Below are 12,685 nucleotides of genomic sequence, written 5' to 3'. Positions count from 1 at the left end.
TCACAGACATGCAGGTAGACCGACTAATATTGCACATAATTAGAAACACATTTTAACTCTTTTTGAACTGAACACTTGCTTACATGAGACTTTTGTATTGCACAGGCACTTGGTTAAGACATTGCATTGATCCTTGCACCAAAAGAGACATTGAGTATTGCACTGTGAACATTAGAATATTGCACTATGGTTAATTTATGGATTTGCATGTATTGCACTGAAAGAGATATTTTACTGCATTGCTACTGACCTAGATGGCCTATAAGTTGGTCATGGTGACTATTGCAGTAAGTATTAAGTGAGACTGGTAATCAGGTTCTTGCACAAATTGAGACAGTTCCTACTGACCCAGTTGGACATCATGGAGTGTAGTGGTTATTAGAGTTCAGCAGCCTGATGACATTAGGGAAGAAGCTGTTCCTGAATCGTGTAGTTCTGCAACGTATGCTTCTGAAGCGCTTTCCGGATAATAGATGCAGGAACAGTTTGTAAGCAGGGTGAGTGCAGTCTTTAATTATTCCTCTGGACCTGCTGAGACATCTGGAGAAGTACAAATCATGGATAGGTGGTAAGGTGTTCTTAATGATCCTCTTGGCTGTCTTCACCACTCTCTGGAGGGATTTGCGCTCAGAGGTAGAGCAGCTTCCATACCATACTATGAGGTTGTTCATCAGGATGCTTTCTATCGTACCTCTGTAGAAGGTGGTGAGAACTGCCAATGGGAGATTCACTGTCCTCAGCCTTCTTAAAAAGTGCAGCCTTTGGTGTGCTTTCACTATGGCATTTGTATTTGTGTTCCAAGACAAGTCCTCATCAATGTGCACTCTCAGAAACTTTGTGCTTCTCACTCTTTCAACTGTTTCCTCATTGATGGTGACGGGGGAATGTTCCTTGTGATTTTTCCTGTAGTCCACAATTATCTCTCTTGTTCACATTTAGTGCACAGTTATTTCCACATCAGGCAATGAGTTGTTCCCTTTCATCTCTATATGCTGTTTCATCATCATTACTGATGAGGCCCACCACTGTTGTCATCAGCAAACTTGATGTGATTTGTATTGTACATGGCTGTACAATCATGTGTTTGGCAGGGTGGACAGCAAGGGACTTGGTACACATCCTTGTAAAACTCCAGTGTTGAGTGATGCTATCTGAGGAGTTATTTCCTATGCACACTTTCTGAGGTCTGTCTATGAGAATGTCAAGAATCCAGTTACAAAGTGGAGTGCTGATGCCCAGTTGGAGTAGCTTCATTACCAGGTGAAGTGGGATGACTGTGTTAAAAGAGCTGAAGTCCATGAATAATACCCTCATGAAGGTGTTTTTATTCTCAAGGTGTTCCAGCAATAGAAAAAGTGCTAGAGAGATGACCTCTGCTGTAGAGCGGTTTGCTCAGTAAGCAAATTGCAGAGGGTCAAGATCAGCAGGCAGCCCAGATGTTATGGCATCCTTGACCAGCCTTTCAAAACACTTCATCACTGTGGAGGTGAGTGCTACAGGGTGGTAGTCATTTAGGCAAGATGGTGGAGACTTCTTTGGTAATGGAATGATTGTTGTATCCTTGAAGCATTTCAGAAGTATTTGCTGACTCTGAGAGTTATCGAAGATATCCGTGAGGACATTTGTTAGTTGCACTGCGCAGTCCCTGAGCACACATCCTAGGATGTTAACTCTATGCAGTGCCCTCTGGACATCAGTTTGGTTGAGGGTGAGCATCTTCTCGTTATGGCCGATGGGTATTTTCTTTGCTGCTGTTCTGTTCCCTTCCTCAAATCTGCTGATGTAGACATTCAGCTTATTTAGGAATTCCTTGTTGTCCTCACATTGTGAAGACAGGGGTCTGTAGTCAGTTATGGACTGGATACCCTGCCATAGGTACCTGGGGTCATTTTGGTCAGAGAAATAGCTCTGGATTTTTCTGCCATAGGTGCATTTTGCTTCCCTCACTCCCTTGTTCAGATTTGCTCTGGCTGTTCCGAGGGCTTCCCTGTCTCCACACCTGAAGACTGCATTCCTCCTCTAGTCAACCAGGGTTTCTGGCTGGCTCGTATGATGATGGTTTTGGTGACTGTCGCATCATCCACACATTTTGAGATGTAGCCCATCACTGCCTCTGTGTACTCCCACCAGGTTGATACACTGGTCTCAGTAGCCACCTCCTTGCATATGCTCCAGTCTGTGCTCTCAGAATGGTTGTTTTAACTTTTGGTCTCCCTCTAGTTATCAATGGTTTATATGCTGGTAGTAACAATATGTAGAGGTGGTCAGAGTTTCCCAGGTGTGGGTGAGGCACTGCCTTAAATGCCAGCTTAAGATTGCTGTATACCTTGTTCAGTGTGTTCTCACCCCTTGTTGCAAAGTCCACATATTGCAAATAGTGAGGCAGAACTATTTTCAAGTTGGCCTGATTAAAAGTCACCTGCCACTATATGAACACAGTCTGGATTCCTGTTTTATAGTTAATGTATAGCCTGGTAAATTGTGGTCATTGCCTCATTTGGATTAGTACTGGAAGGACTGTAGACAGCTGTGATGCAGATGCTGTTAAATTCCCTGGGTAAATAAAAGGGTCTGCATTTTCAGTAACAGAAACTCTAGATTATCTGAGCAGTGCAAGGATACTATCTCACAACTGGTACACCAGTTATTATTGATGTATATGCAGACCCCTCCCCCTCTGGACTTGCCACTGAGAGAATTTATTCTGTTTGCTCTAAAATGTGATAGCCCCTCCACATGGACTGCATTGTCATTAATGTTGGAGTTTAGCCAAGTTTCAGTAAAAATAAGCACACATTTCCTCACCTTGTTCTTCTGAGTAGATAATTCCAGCCTTAAATAGTCCATATTGCTTTCCAGTGATCGAACATTTGCCAGCAGAATGGATGGGAGTGCAGGCCTGTAGGGATTTGCTTTTAGCCTTGCAGTGATTCCAGCCCTAGTGATGTGTTCACACCTCTTGCATTTTCTTCTCTTACCATGATCCAGTAATGTTGTTTCTGTACATACCAGGCATTTTGTTCCAGGTTTAAGATCCCCAGCTCTTGTAACTCAAGAAGTGCTGTAGGCCTCACAGGCTCCGCAGACAGACGCTCATAAAACCCGTTACACAGCAGGCCTGAGGATCGAATTTCCAGAATAGTCTCTCTACTATAAATTAATGTTAGCAGTTTTCCCGGATTTACTTTTTTCTCTTTTTAGACATAGAATAGGACAAACGGACATTTACTTTCTGAGCTGAAGTAGCCACTGCTATATAGAGCACTGCCTTTTTTTTTTTTGTGTGGCAATTTTTCATTTGGCAATGAATGTTCCTGTTTGCCACCATGACATATACCATACTAATCGGCAACATGTAGGGTTATCAGCTATGAAAATATGAATATAATTATGAATAAGTGATTGATTTCTGTATTGTTCCATATCCTAGATTAACCAAATGATATGAAGATGGTTATTTTTTTGCAGTTTCTAATGTTATCTTTTATTAGATAAGTCACTTGGTTAAAGACAACAGGCCCAAAAAAAAAAAAACAAACAAAAAAAAAACACTCTGCACCATTAGGAGCTATTGGGTAAGAACTGGAAGTGTACATATTGGGTAAGAACTGGAAGTGTACAAAAGTGAAGTTATAGCCTTGAGTGAGTTGAGAGATTCATTTGAGTAAACAATCTTGTGCTTGGAGTATAACCTATGGCACTCGTGTTTTTGTACGCTTTACTTTTAGTTAGCCATATACCTGCAGACTGTCACGTTCCTTCCACTTTCATTTTTCTCATCCAGTTTCCACAGTTTTCCCTGCTATGATGCTGACTTCCTGTGCAGATAGTCTCATTAATTTTACTATTTAATTTTACTATTTCCCTATCTGTTGGCAAATCATTCTGCTTCAGCCACATCATCTTGCTTTTTATTGCAAGCAAGAGCATTCCTCATAATGCCTTATTGCCTCTTAGGGATCCCATAAAAAATGTCTATCTCTTGGCCCCCGATTGGTCTTTAGGGCTTTAATTACTTCAAATACATATTGCAGCTATTGCTTTATTTCAGCTAGTTTAGGACAATCCTAAAATACATGTAACCACATCCCCAACACCCTGTATAATGCCAACAGTCACTGTTCATCTTTGGAAATGTTTTGCTTCATTTTCCAAGCATGTGAAAATATTTATGTAGGCATTTCCAGGCAAATATGCTGAATTTTAGTAGTTTGGTCACCCTCCACAGAAAAGCGTAAATCACCTTCCAATATTATCCCCTAAAACAATGATATTGAAAATCTATAAGGCACTAAAGGAACCTCTGGATAAGAAATGTGAAAAAAAAATTGAACAGAAATTGGAAAGTTTTATTTTTTTTAATAATGAAGACTTGCCTTTTTCTCTGTTTCTGACAAATACAGTTTCTCTTGTTAATTGAACTTGCTGACATGCCACAGGCCATCACTAAATGAAACTGGAGTCCAAGTGCTGTAGTGGCCAAATGTTAAGTATTTACACCATTTGCCAAACCATGCTTTGTGTTCTAGTAGCATCTAGAGTGATTCTGCTATATCTGAAAGTTAATGATTTGGTTATTAAAACATGTCTGAGAATTACATACACTGTGATTTATCGTGAGCCTTTTACATATTTACAACTGCTTTTTAGTTAGCATCATCTTCAGCCTCTGCTGAAGCTGAAATGCGGCCCATTTGTACATGAGGGAAGCCACATATACTTAGTATTTACATGTTAAGCCTTTATCATTAGTTTTAACTTCCATTTTTTTCTGCTTAATAAGATGTAAGGAACATCCCCCTGTATTGTTGCATCCCCATCTGTTATGTTGACTATAAATTGTAGCCCATAAGCAATACTTGCTGAAGCCCTCAAGGACATGTCTGTAGTTGATGGTGTTGAGACATTTATTTGCCAAGAGATGTATTAAGTCAATAGTAGATAGTATTGTAGGTACCTACATCCAGTTTAATCTGCTAGAACCCTTGATTAATATAAAGTACCGAAAGTATCTGGGCAAAGAGCATAGTTATTAATACTACCAGTTGTCTAAATCTGGTGGTGGTGTTTGATGCATTTATAATCTATGCATATCTTAGTTATTAATACTACCAGTTGTCTAAATCTGGTGGTGGTGTTTGATGCATTTATAATCTATGCATATCTTTGTGCTGCTTCTTAACTGTTATAATGCGTTTCACCTTCTTGGTCTATATTTTGTTTGCATACAACTCAAGGTAGGCTAGCAGGGCGAAGTTTTTTACTAGCGTGGAGCGTTGTTCTGAAAGCTTTTTTGTGGTTCTAATGACTACTTGCTTGTTTTACTTTGTATGCCTCTTAGACTGTTTAAGTTAGGCAAATTGCCTGATTCCTTGTCTTCGGCATTATGTTCTTGGTTCAGTCACAGAAGCTTATGCAAATTCCTGAATCTCTTTACTTCTAGTTAAGAAGTAAATCTCTGGCATGTGGCAGATTGTTTTTATGGTTAAAACAATGTCTGTCTTCCTGTTAGTTAGCAGTGATTATCTTGCCTGTTAATGTCTACAGGTAAGCTAGCAGCTTCATCTTTTCTGAAAGCTTTCCAATAAAGCCCGATAGTTATGCAGTTAGTCCAATCCAAAAGTTAAAGGCATACACATGAAAAATAAGACTGGTCTTCTGAAGTTCAAAAATAGTTTTGAGTGGAAATTTAGTAAATCTGCAAGAAAATCAAATAATAAAGAAAGATAAATATTACTAAACAGGTCGACCAAATATTTATTTGCATAAAAGTGAGCTTCATAGTTAGCTGCGTTGTTAATGAACAATTAAAAATCCACAACAGATCTCGAATGCAGCTGAGAAACTTATTTTTTACCATGAAACCCAATAGTTTTTTCTCCCTTTAAAGAGTGACTGAGTTTATATGAGATGTAACATCCTATCACAAATGTCCACCAAATTAGGCCACAGCTTGTATTCCCCCTTTTAGGGAAGGGTTTTAAACTACACTACCATGGAAAACAATACAATCAAAATGGTTTATCTCAAAAAGCCCTTGTAAAACTTGACATGTCATTTTCCTTACTGAATGTGATTGGTTGAACTTTTCTTCATTTATCCCTGCTCCCATCTCTCCCTCCCTCTCCTACCAGGAAACATTAAGTCTAAAGTGTCCATTTTCTTATCAGAATTACTTTTAATTCCATTTTCCATTCCTTTTGCTAAGAACTTCTCTGCTTCATTCTTGCATTATATTGACATTTCTCATAACTCGTGGGTTTGTTTGGATATTACCCATAACCCTCTTTCTTTCCTGTGTTGTAGGCCCATTTCATTAAATTGTAAACACACAAGAAGGTGAATGGGAAATATTTCTAATATACCACTTGCTAAGTAATCCTACTGTAATTGTAACAAAGCAAAATTTTAGGTAATTGTATTAAGTGAGCACACAAGCACACCGTATTATAAGAAGACATTAGAGATTCTACACTTGTATGCAGAGACAATTAATGCAGGACCAAGATGTACAGAAATCTAGCAAGTAAAACTTGATCAGCAGTTTGACTCATAATAAAAACTGTGTTTATATTTTCTTTTCCCCCTGGACCTCACTGTTACTGGCCCAGACCCCCAGTACCCGATGTTCTCACTGGGTTTACTAACTACTATCCCCCTGGACTTGCTCCATATTTGCTGGAGCCAGTCATGGATCCTTAGGGAGTTTTGGGGGCTTTACTTGTCTGTGCTTCCATCTGGGGGGGATTTTTGTTTATGATCTACCGACTCAATTACCCTGCACACCACGCTCCTCGATTTCAGCTGAGGGCAACTACACTCTCTGGACCATGTCTTCCCTTATGGAGTGCATCAACAAGCACCCTCCCACCTGAGATGGGCATGCCATCCCATTCCTGCTTGCTCCATCAGTTGCCTGAGCCACTAATCAAAACCGGGTTATCCCTCTACAGCACTGGAGTGGCTCTGTACATGAATTTGTGGATCAGGAAAGTCTAACTTGAAACTAGCCAATTTTTGGTGGAGGACCAGGGAGAAATGCTCCAGATGCATGTCTTTGTAACATGGGAGGGAACCAGATCACCTGGAGGAAACCCACACAAATGCAGGGAGGACATACTGACTCTGCACAGGAGGCACACCAGCCAAAAATCAAACCAGAAAACCATTTGCTGTGAGGTGACGGCACAAACTGCTGCACCACTTCCTTATCCATTTTCTTGATAAAATGACACTGAAATTCATAAACATAATTAAACAGATATCATATTTACAGAACATTTGAGTTCATACGTTGACTTGCACAGCTTTCACATTAGGAAAAATTGCTAGCAGAAAGTGAAATGCTGGTAGAGCTTTTGGCTACTTTACATTGTGACACTTGAGCTTTGAAGTGCCATGGTGTACATCTTCCCTTCTGCCATAGTTTGTGTACGTTTCTTAATTAAAAAAAAAAAAAAAAAAAAAATGCATTTTTGAGGATCCACCCACAATTTTACTGCATCTCTCTGTGACATCACCATAAAATAGTGTGGCAGACCTACCATAGAATTTTTATATTACATAATGCACAGTATTTTTTTAGGGGCAGAAAGTATATTTGTAGTCTGAAAATGCATGCATGATGGTACATCCTCTAATATGGTTGTAACCAGACAAGCTATCCATACAATGATATTAAAAAAAAAAATCCCAAATAAAGACCATCCATGCATAAATATGGATTCCTTATAAAGAAAAGGGGATTCATTTACATGCAAGGCACTTCTTAAGAATATACAAAATCACCTTTGTGTGTGTAATTACAATTTTATATATATATATATATATATATATATATATATATATATATATATATATATACACTCCACATCCATTAAAACTACCACTAATGAGGCAAATTGCATGATTTAAGAATTAGTTTTAAAGGATGAGTTTCATTTAAGGCCCAAGCCTTTATCAGCTTGCAGCTCTAGAATCCATCTTGGCTCAAAGCATTCTGTCCTATTCACATCATCTCCTCTCAAATCAAAAGTTAGTAATTAGACCACAAATTTAAAAACCTGTCTAATACCTAAAGAACTGACAAGTTTAGCTAATGCAGTAGATGGTGTATTCTTCAATCAGATGTTCCAAAATATGTTCCTTAAAAGGCTGATAAGTCCTGCTAACATAAAAAAAATGGACAAGGCAGTACATACAGCCAAAAAGAACAAATCAATACTGCAATCAGCATAAAAGTTAAAATTTGTTAGTATCTGAATGCACACATTTAGGTGTAGATAATTGCAGTGCCTATAATTATATTTTATTATATGTGAAAGTGTCTTTGCATTTTGAAACTATATGACATTGTCTGTTATGTCTAATGTAATAGCCGTTGGGCTTATTACCCATACTTGTCTTCATTCACCATAAGTATAGACCAATTTGATTTAACAGTATTGCAAATTTTGCTAATATTGCTGGAATAAGTCAACACAACCATAGAGACCTCATTCATAGTTCCAGTTCTCAGTGCACTAGTTAATTCAGAAAAATAGGGCTTGTTGCTAGTAGTAAAGCCCACAAAGGTGAAACAGACTCCAGCAACTTGAATTACTTTTACTTTTATTAAATGCTAATCAAATATAATACGTTTTCGTCCACCACAGCAGACTTAAGACACACAGTGAAGGATTCATTGTGGAGTTATTTTCTGAAGAAGTCTGCTGTGGTGGATGAAAACTTATTATATTTGATTAGCATTTAATAAAAGTAATTCGAGCTGCTGGAGTCCCTGTTTCACCTTTGTGGGCTTTACTGGTTCTTTTTTTGGTGGATTTCCTCTAGTTTGTTTGCTTGTTGCTAGTAGTCCTAATGGACATAACTTCAGAAATGGTGTTATGAATCGCTTCTGCCATATAGCTTCTACTCGCATTGCATCCATCATTAAAAACCATAGAGAGAACATCATTAGTCAGCCTGACAGCACTGATGAACTGACCTTAAAATACATTCCTATAAACATGACAATGATGCATACTATACCTAGGGAGTATAACATTCTTGCATGATTTCTTGTACAGTGTTGTATCAACTGAACCATCAGTCCCTCATCCCTATGATGTTTGCGAAAGTGATCGTCACATAACGTTGTGTTGACAACTTATGGGAAATGTGATTTTTTTTTTTTTTTTCTCTACATATAACTCAAATGACTAGATGGAAAATGTGTTGTTGCACTATAGAAGCCACGTGCTTTGGTACATTAAGGTGAGGTCAGAAATGTAAGGAACACTTAAATGCCTTGGTGCTCTGGCTTTGTCTTTGGGGGTTATTTTCAGATTCAGTACTGGGTATGGAGTCTGAGTGTTGTGCTCACTTACACAGTAATGTGGGCTCTGTCACAATCTGTGTTCTGTATTTGGAGTCCCCTATTCAGGACAGTGGGTGTCTTCCTTCATTCTGCATCTTTTGCTCACTGTCTTTTGTAATACCTTCAATACGAAATGAAATACAACCAGCTTGTTACAGCTGGAAGCCACTTTGAAGGTTTTGGCCTTTGTTTATGTTTATCAGGAAGGCAATGTCAGATGCGCAACATATCCCACATACTTCTTTAGTGCAGAAGACTGGGTTCTATTCCCATACCATGGAGATGGGTTCCTGGTACTGCACTACAGCCTAATGGCATAATAAGTTGTGTCATCCTTCAGATGAGATGTTGGACAGAGGTCAAATCTGCCTGAATTTGTGTCAGTTCAGATAGATATAAAAGACCCCACAGCACCTGTCAAAAAGAGAAGGGATCCTTAGACACAACATAAGATTTACATATCTATATACATTACTACATACCAGCATTATTCTTTCATAATTGACTCCCACTACTCCTTTCACAACCATAATCTAATTTTTTGCAATATATTAGCCAAAATCCATTTCCCATTAAGCAAAATTTAATTTGATCTTTTGTTCTAAATAACCCTATGACCTAAAATTGTGTCCTGCTGATTTTTTTATAATATGCACAGATCATATTTACATCTTTGATGCTCTCCATTTTTTCTCTCATCTTTTTCCACCATGAAATAAAAACGCACTCAACTTTATTATATGGCATGTTCCCTTTTACCAATAACTTTATTACCAGTTTCCATAGGAAATCCTGACACACTAAACTTAGTACAACACTTCTCCCATACTATAATGGCTTTATTTCTTTTGGTAAATTTTCCCATGATTTTGCATAATAATGCTTTATTACATTATGCCACGTCCTATCAGTCTGTCATAATTTTTCATTTTTCATGTTAGTGTTTTTTCTTGATTTTTTTAAAATTTATTTATATTGATTTTTAAATCATTTATATATTCCCAAAAGTTTTTGTTCTTGTATTTAAGCATTTTCACTATTACTTTCTCATTTTTGTCTATACGAGTTTAAAGAAACAGAATAAACTGGATTTAATAACCACAATACATCTACATCTCATATCTCTTCATATCTATACAACAAATCTCTTTAACTGTGTTTAAGCTTGAAGACAATATGAAAAAAAAAACTTCATAATTTCTGGGATCATATAAACATTTGACATAAGTGCTATTTTTCCTATTAAAACACAATTCACCAGATAAGCCTTTTTCTTGAATGCTAATCTAGAAGTCCTTGACATAAGACAATAAGACAGCTCATAACTATATCATTTTACACAAATTTTGTACTTTTCAAAAGATTAATTAAAAAAAGCACCCCCTCTCATTTTCACCATATCACCCAAATCATTACTTTTATCTTTAGTTAAGGTCATTTCCATTTTCCTTAAACATCCATTCAAACATTTCCCTCCTCCATATTTTATTCTTAGCAACCAAAAATATATCACTACTTCCTTCTGCATCACATATCTAGCATCTTTCATTTTATAAGCTACTTTGCTCACTATCACATTCATTACTAATGCAAACAATATTCCACTCCTGGGACATTCTTGTCTTACTCCACACTTCATGCATATTGCTTTACTCTGGCAGTAGTTCCATAATACATTCATTGTTATTTTCATATGCTGACATACACTGTCTCCTAATTCTGTTACTTATTCCATATTGTTCCATAGCATCATGTTCTACTGTATCAAATGCTTTACTAATATCGCCTACAATAAGTTTTGCATCTTCCCTTTTACTTGTATCCACAACTTCTCAAACCACCAATAATTCCTGGCATCCCTTCCCTTTAATACAATATATACTTTCAATAATGTCATTCCATTCTCCTTTGTATTATCCTCATAAAAACTGTGTAATGTATTTAATGTGAAGTCTCCAATTGTTTTCATTTTCATCTATCTTGCATGTAAAATTAATATCTTGCTACATAATGCTTCATAAATCGAGCCATTCTTTCAAGCATTCATTCAAAACATTTAGAAAACTCTGCCATTCCCTTAATTTCTGTCATATACATTTCATACCATATACCATCTGTACCAGATATTGAATTAACATTATTTTCCTAAGTACTTAATCAAATTCACTAATAGTAATATTTTTTTCAAATTCTTCCTCAACATATTCTTTACATTTTCTCTTATTTTCTTTATCTTTCTACGTTTTACTAAAATAATTTCCTTTTGTGCTCTTTTTATCTCTCCTTTTATATTCCATTTCCCTCATTTAATATCCTCCTATACTATTTTATACAAATATGCAGACACCTAGTCCCTTCTGCCTTGTAATTAATATCTCTGCTTAAAAAGTAATCTATTTGTACATTTCCTTTTCTATATTAAAATACTCTTTTTGTAGTTGATCTCAATTCTCCAATACAGTTTTATACATCTTTCCTACTTAACTTCCCCTTCATTCTTTTACATCATCCTGCCAGTGGTGGGGGGGGGGGGGGGGGAGGGGGCGGTACTGACATTCACCATTCAGAACAATTTTTTATAAAAGTCCATGGTTGTACGGTCCCTCTAAAATGCCCATTCTCCAAATTTATCCCATAATTTCTCATTTTTATTTCCTTCCCCTTTTGTCTGTTAACTCCATCTGTTTGCTAAATGATCCAGTAAAACACTCTACTGTATCACCATCTACAACACCCATATGTTCTGATCCAATTGCCCTCAAGTCCATTGACTTTTATACCACACATCTAACTTAACATAATTTATCACTTGTAATTTTTTTAACATATTTCCCTTTCTTTTTATATTTTCACCTTAAATTACAATTGAGGTCTCCTGCCATAATACTTTTTTTTCTTAACTACTACGTGACTGAATATTTGATGAAACACAGATTCCTTTTCCTTGCCATTTGTATATGCAGGCAATGCTACTCTCCACTCAAATGCACAACAATTAACCTTCCCATCCTTACCAAAATTCTATATTTTCTTCTGTTTACACAATTTAGCCTCTCCAGGACAACATTCAGTTCTTAAATTCCATATTTTTCCACCCCACAATTTTTGTTTGCAATCTCTCTACAAGTGTCAGGAATCTTCCATCGTCTTTGAGAATAGCATCTACATCACACTGGCACACCATTCCAGTATCCCTGTCCTTACTATATTAATGACTACTATTCACATTTACTGAAAGTTATTTCTGAAGTTTAAGGGATGTATATTAAATTTTAATTTTATTTTTATTCCTGCCCAGTGAAGTTTTTTTCTTGAGTTATGTCTACT

General features: G+C 37.0%; 1 protein-coding gene across 2 annotated transcripts in view; it reads left to right on the top strand.

Annotated features, from left to right (window-relative positions):
• The window catches only part of LOC122796016 (zona pellucida sperm-binding protein 3-like), a 192,926-nt gene that overhangs the window by 165,924 nt on the left and 14,317 nt on the right, over nucleotides 1-12,685 (top strand). The window lies entirely within an intron of this gene.

The sequence above is a fragment of the Protopterus annectens genome, chromosome 2.part2 (assembly GCF_019279795.1).
Source record: "Protopterus annectens isolate FY-2018-M chromosome 2.part2, PAN1.0, whole genome shotgun sequence".
Lineage (NCBI taxonomy): Eukaryota > Metazoa > Chordata > Ceratodontiformes > Protopteridae > Protopterus > Protopterus annectens.
Note: the sequence above shows the minus strand (reverse complement) of the source record. Positions and strands in the feature narration are given on the sequence as shown.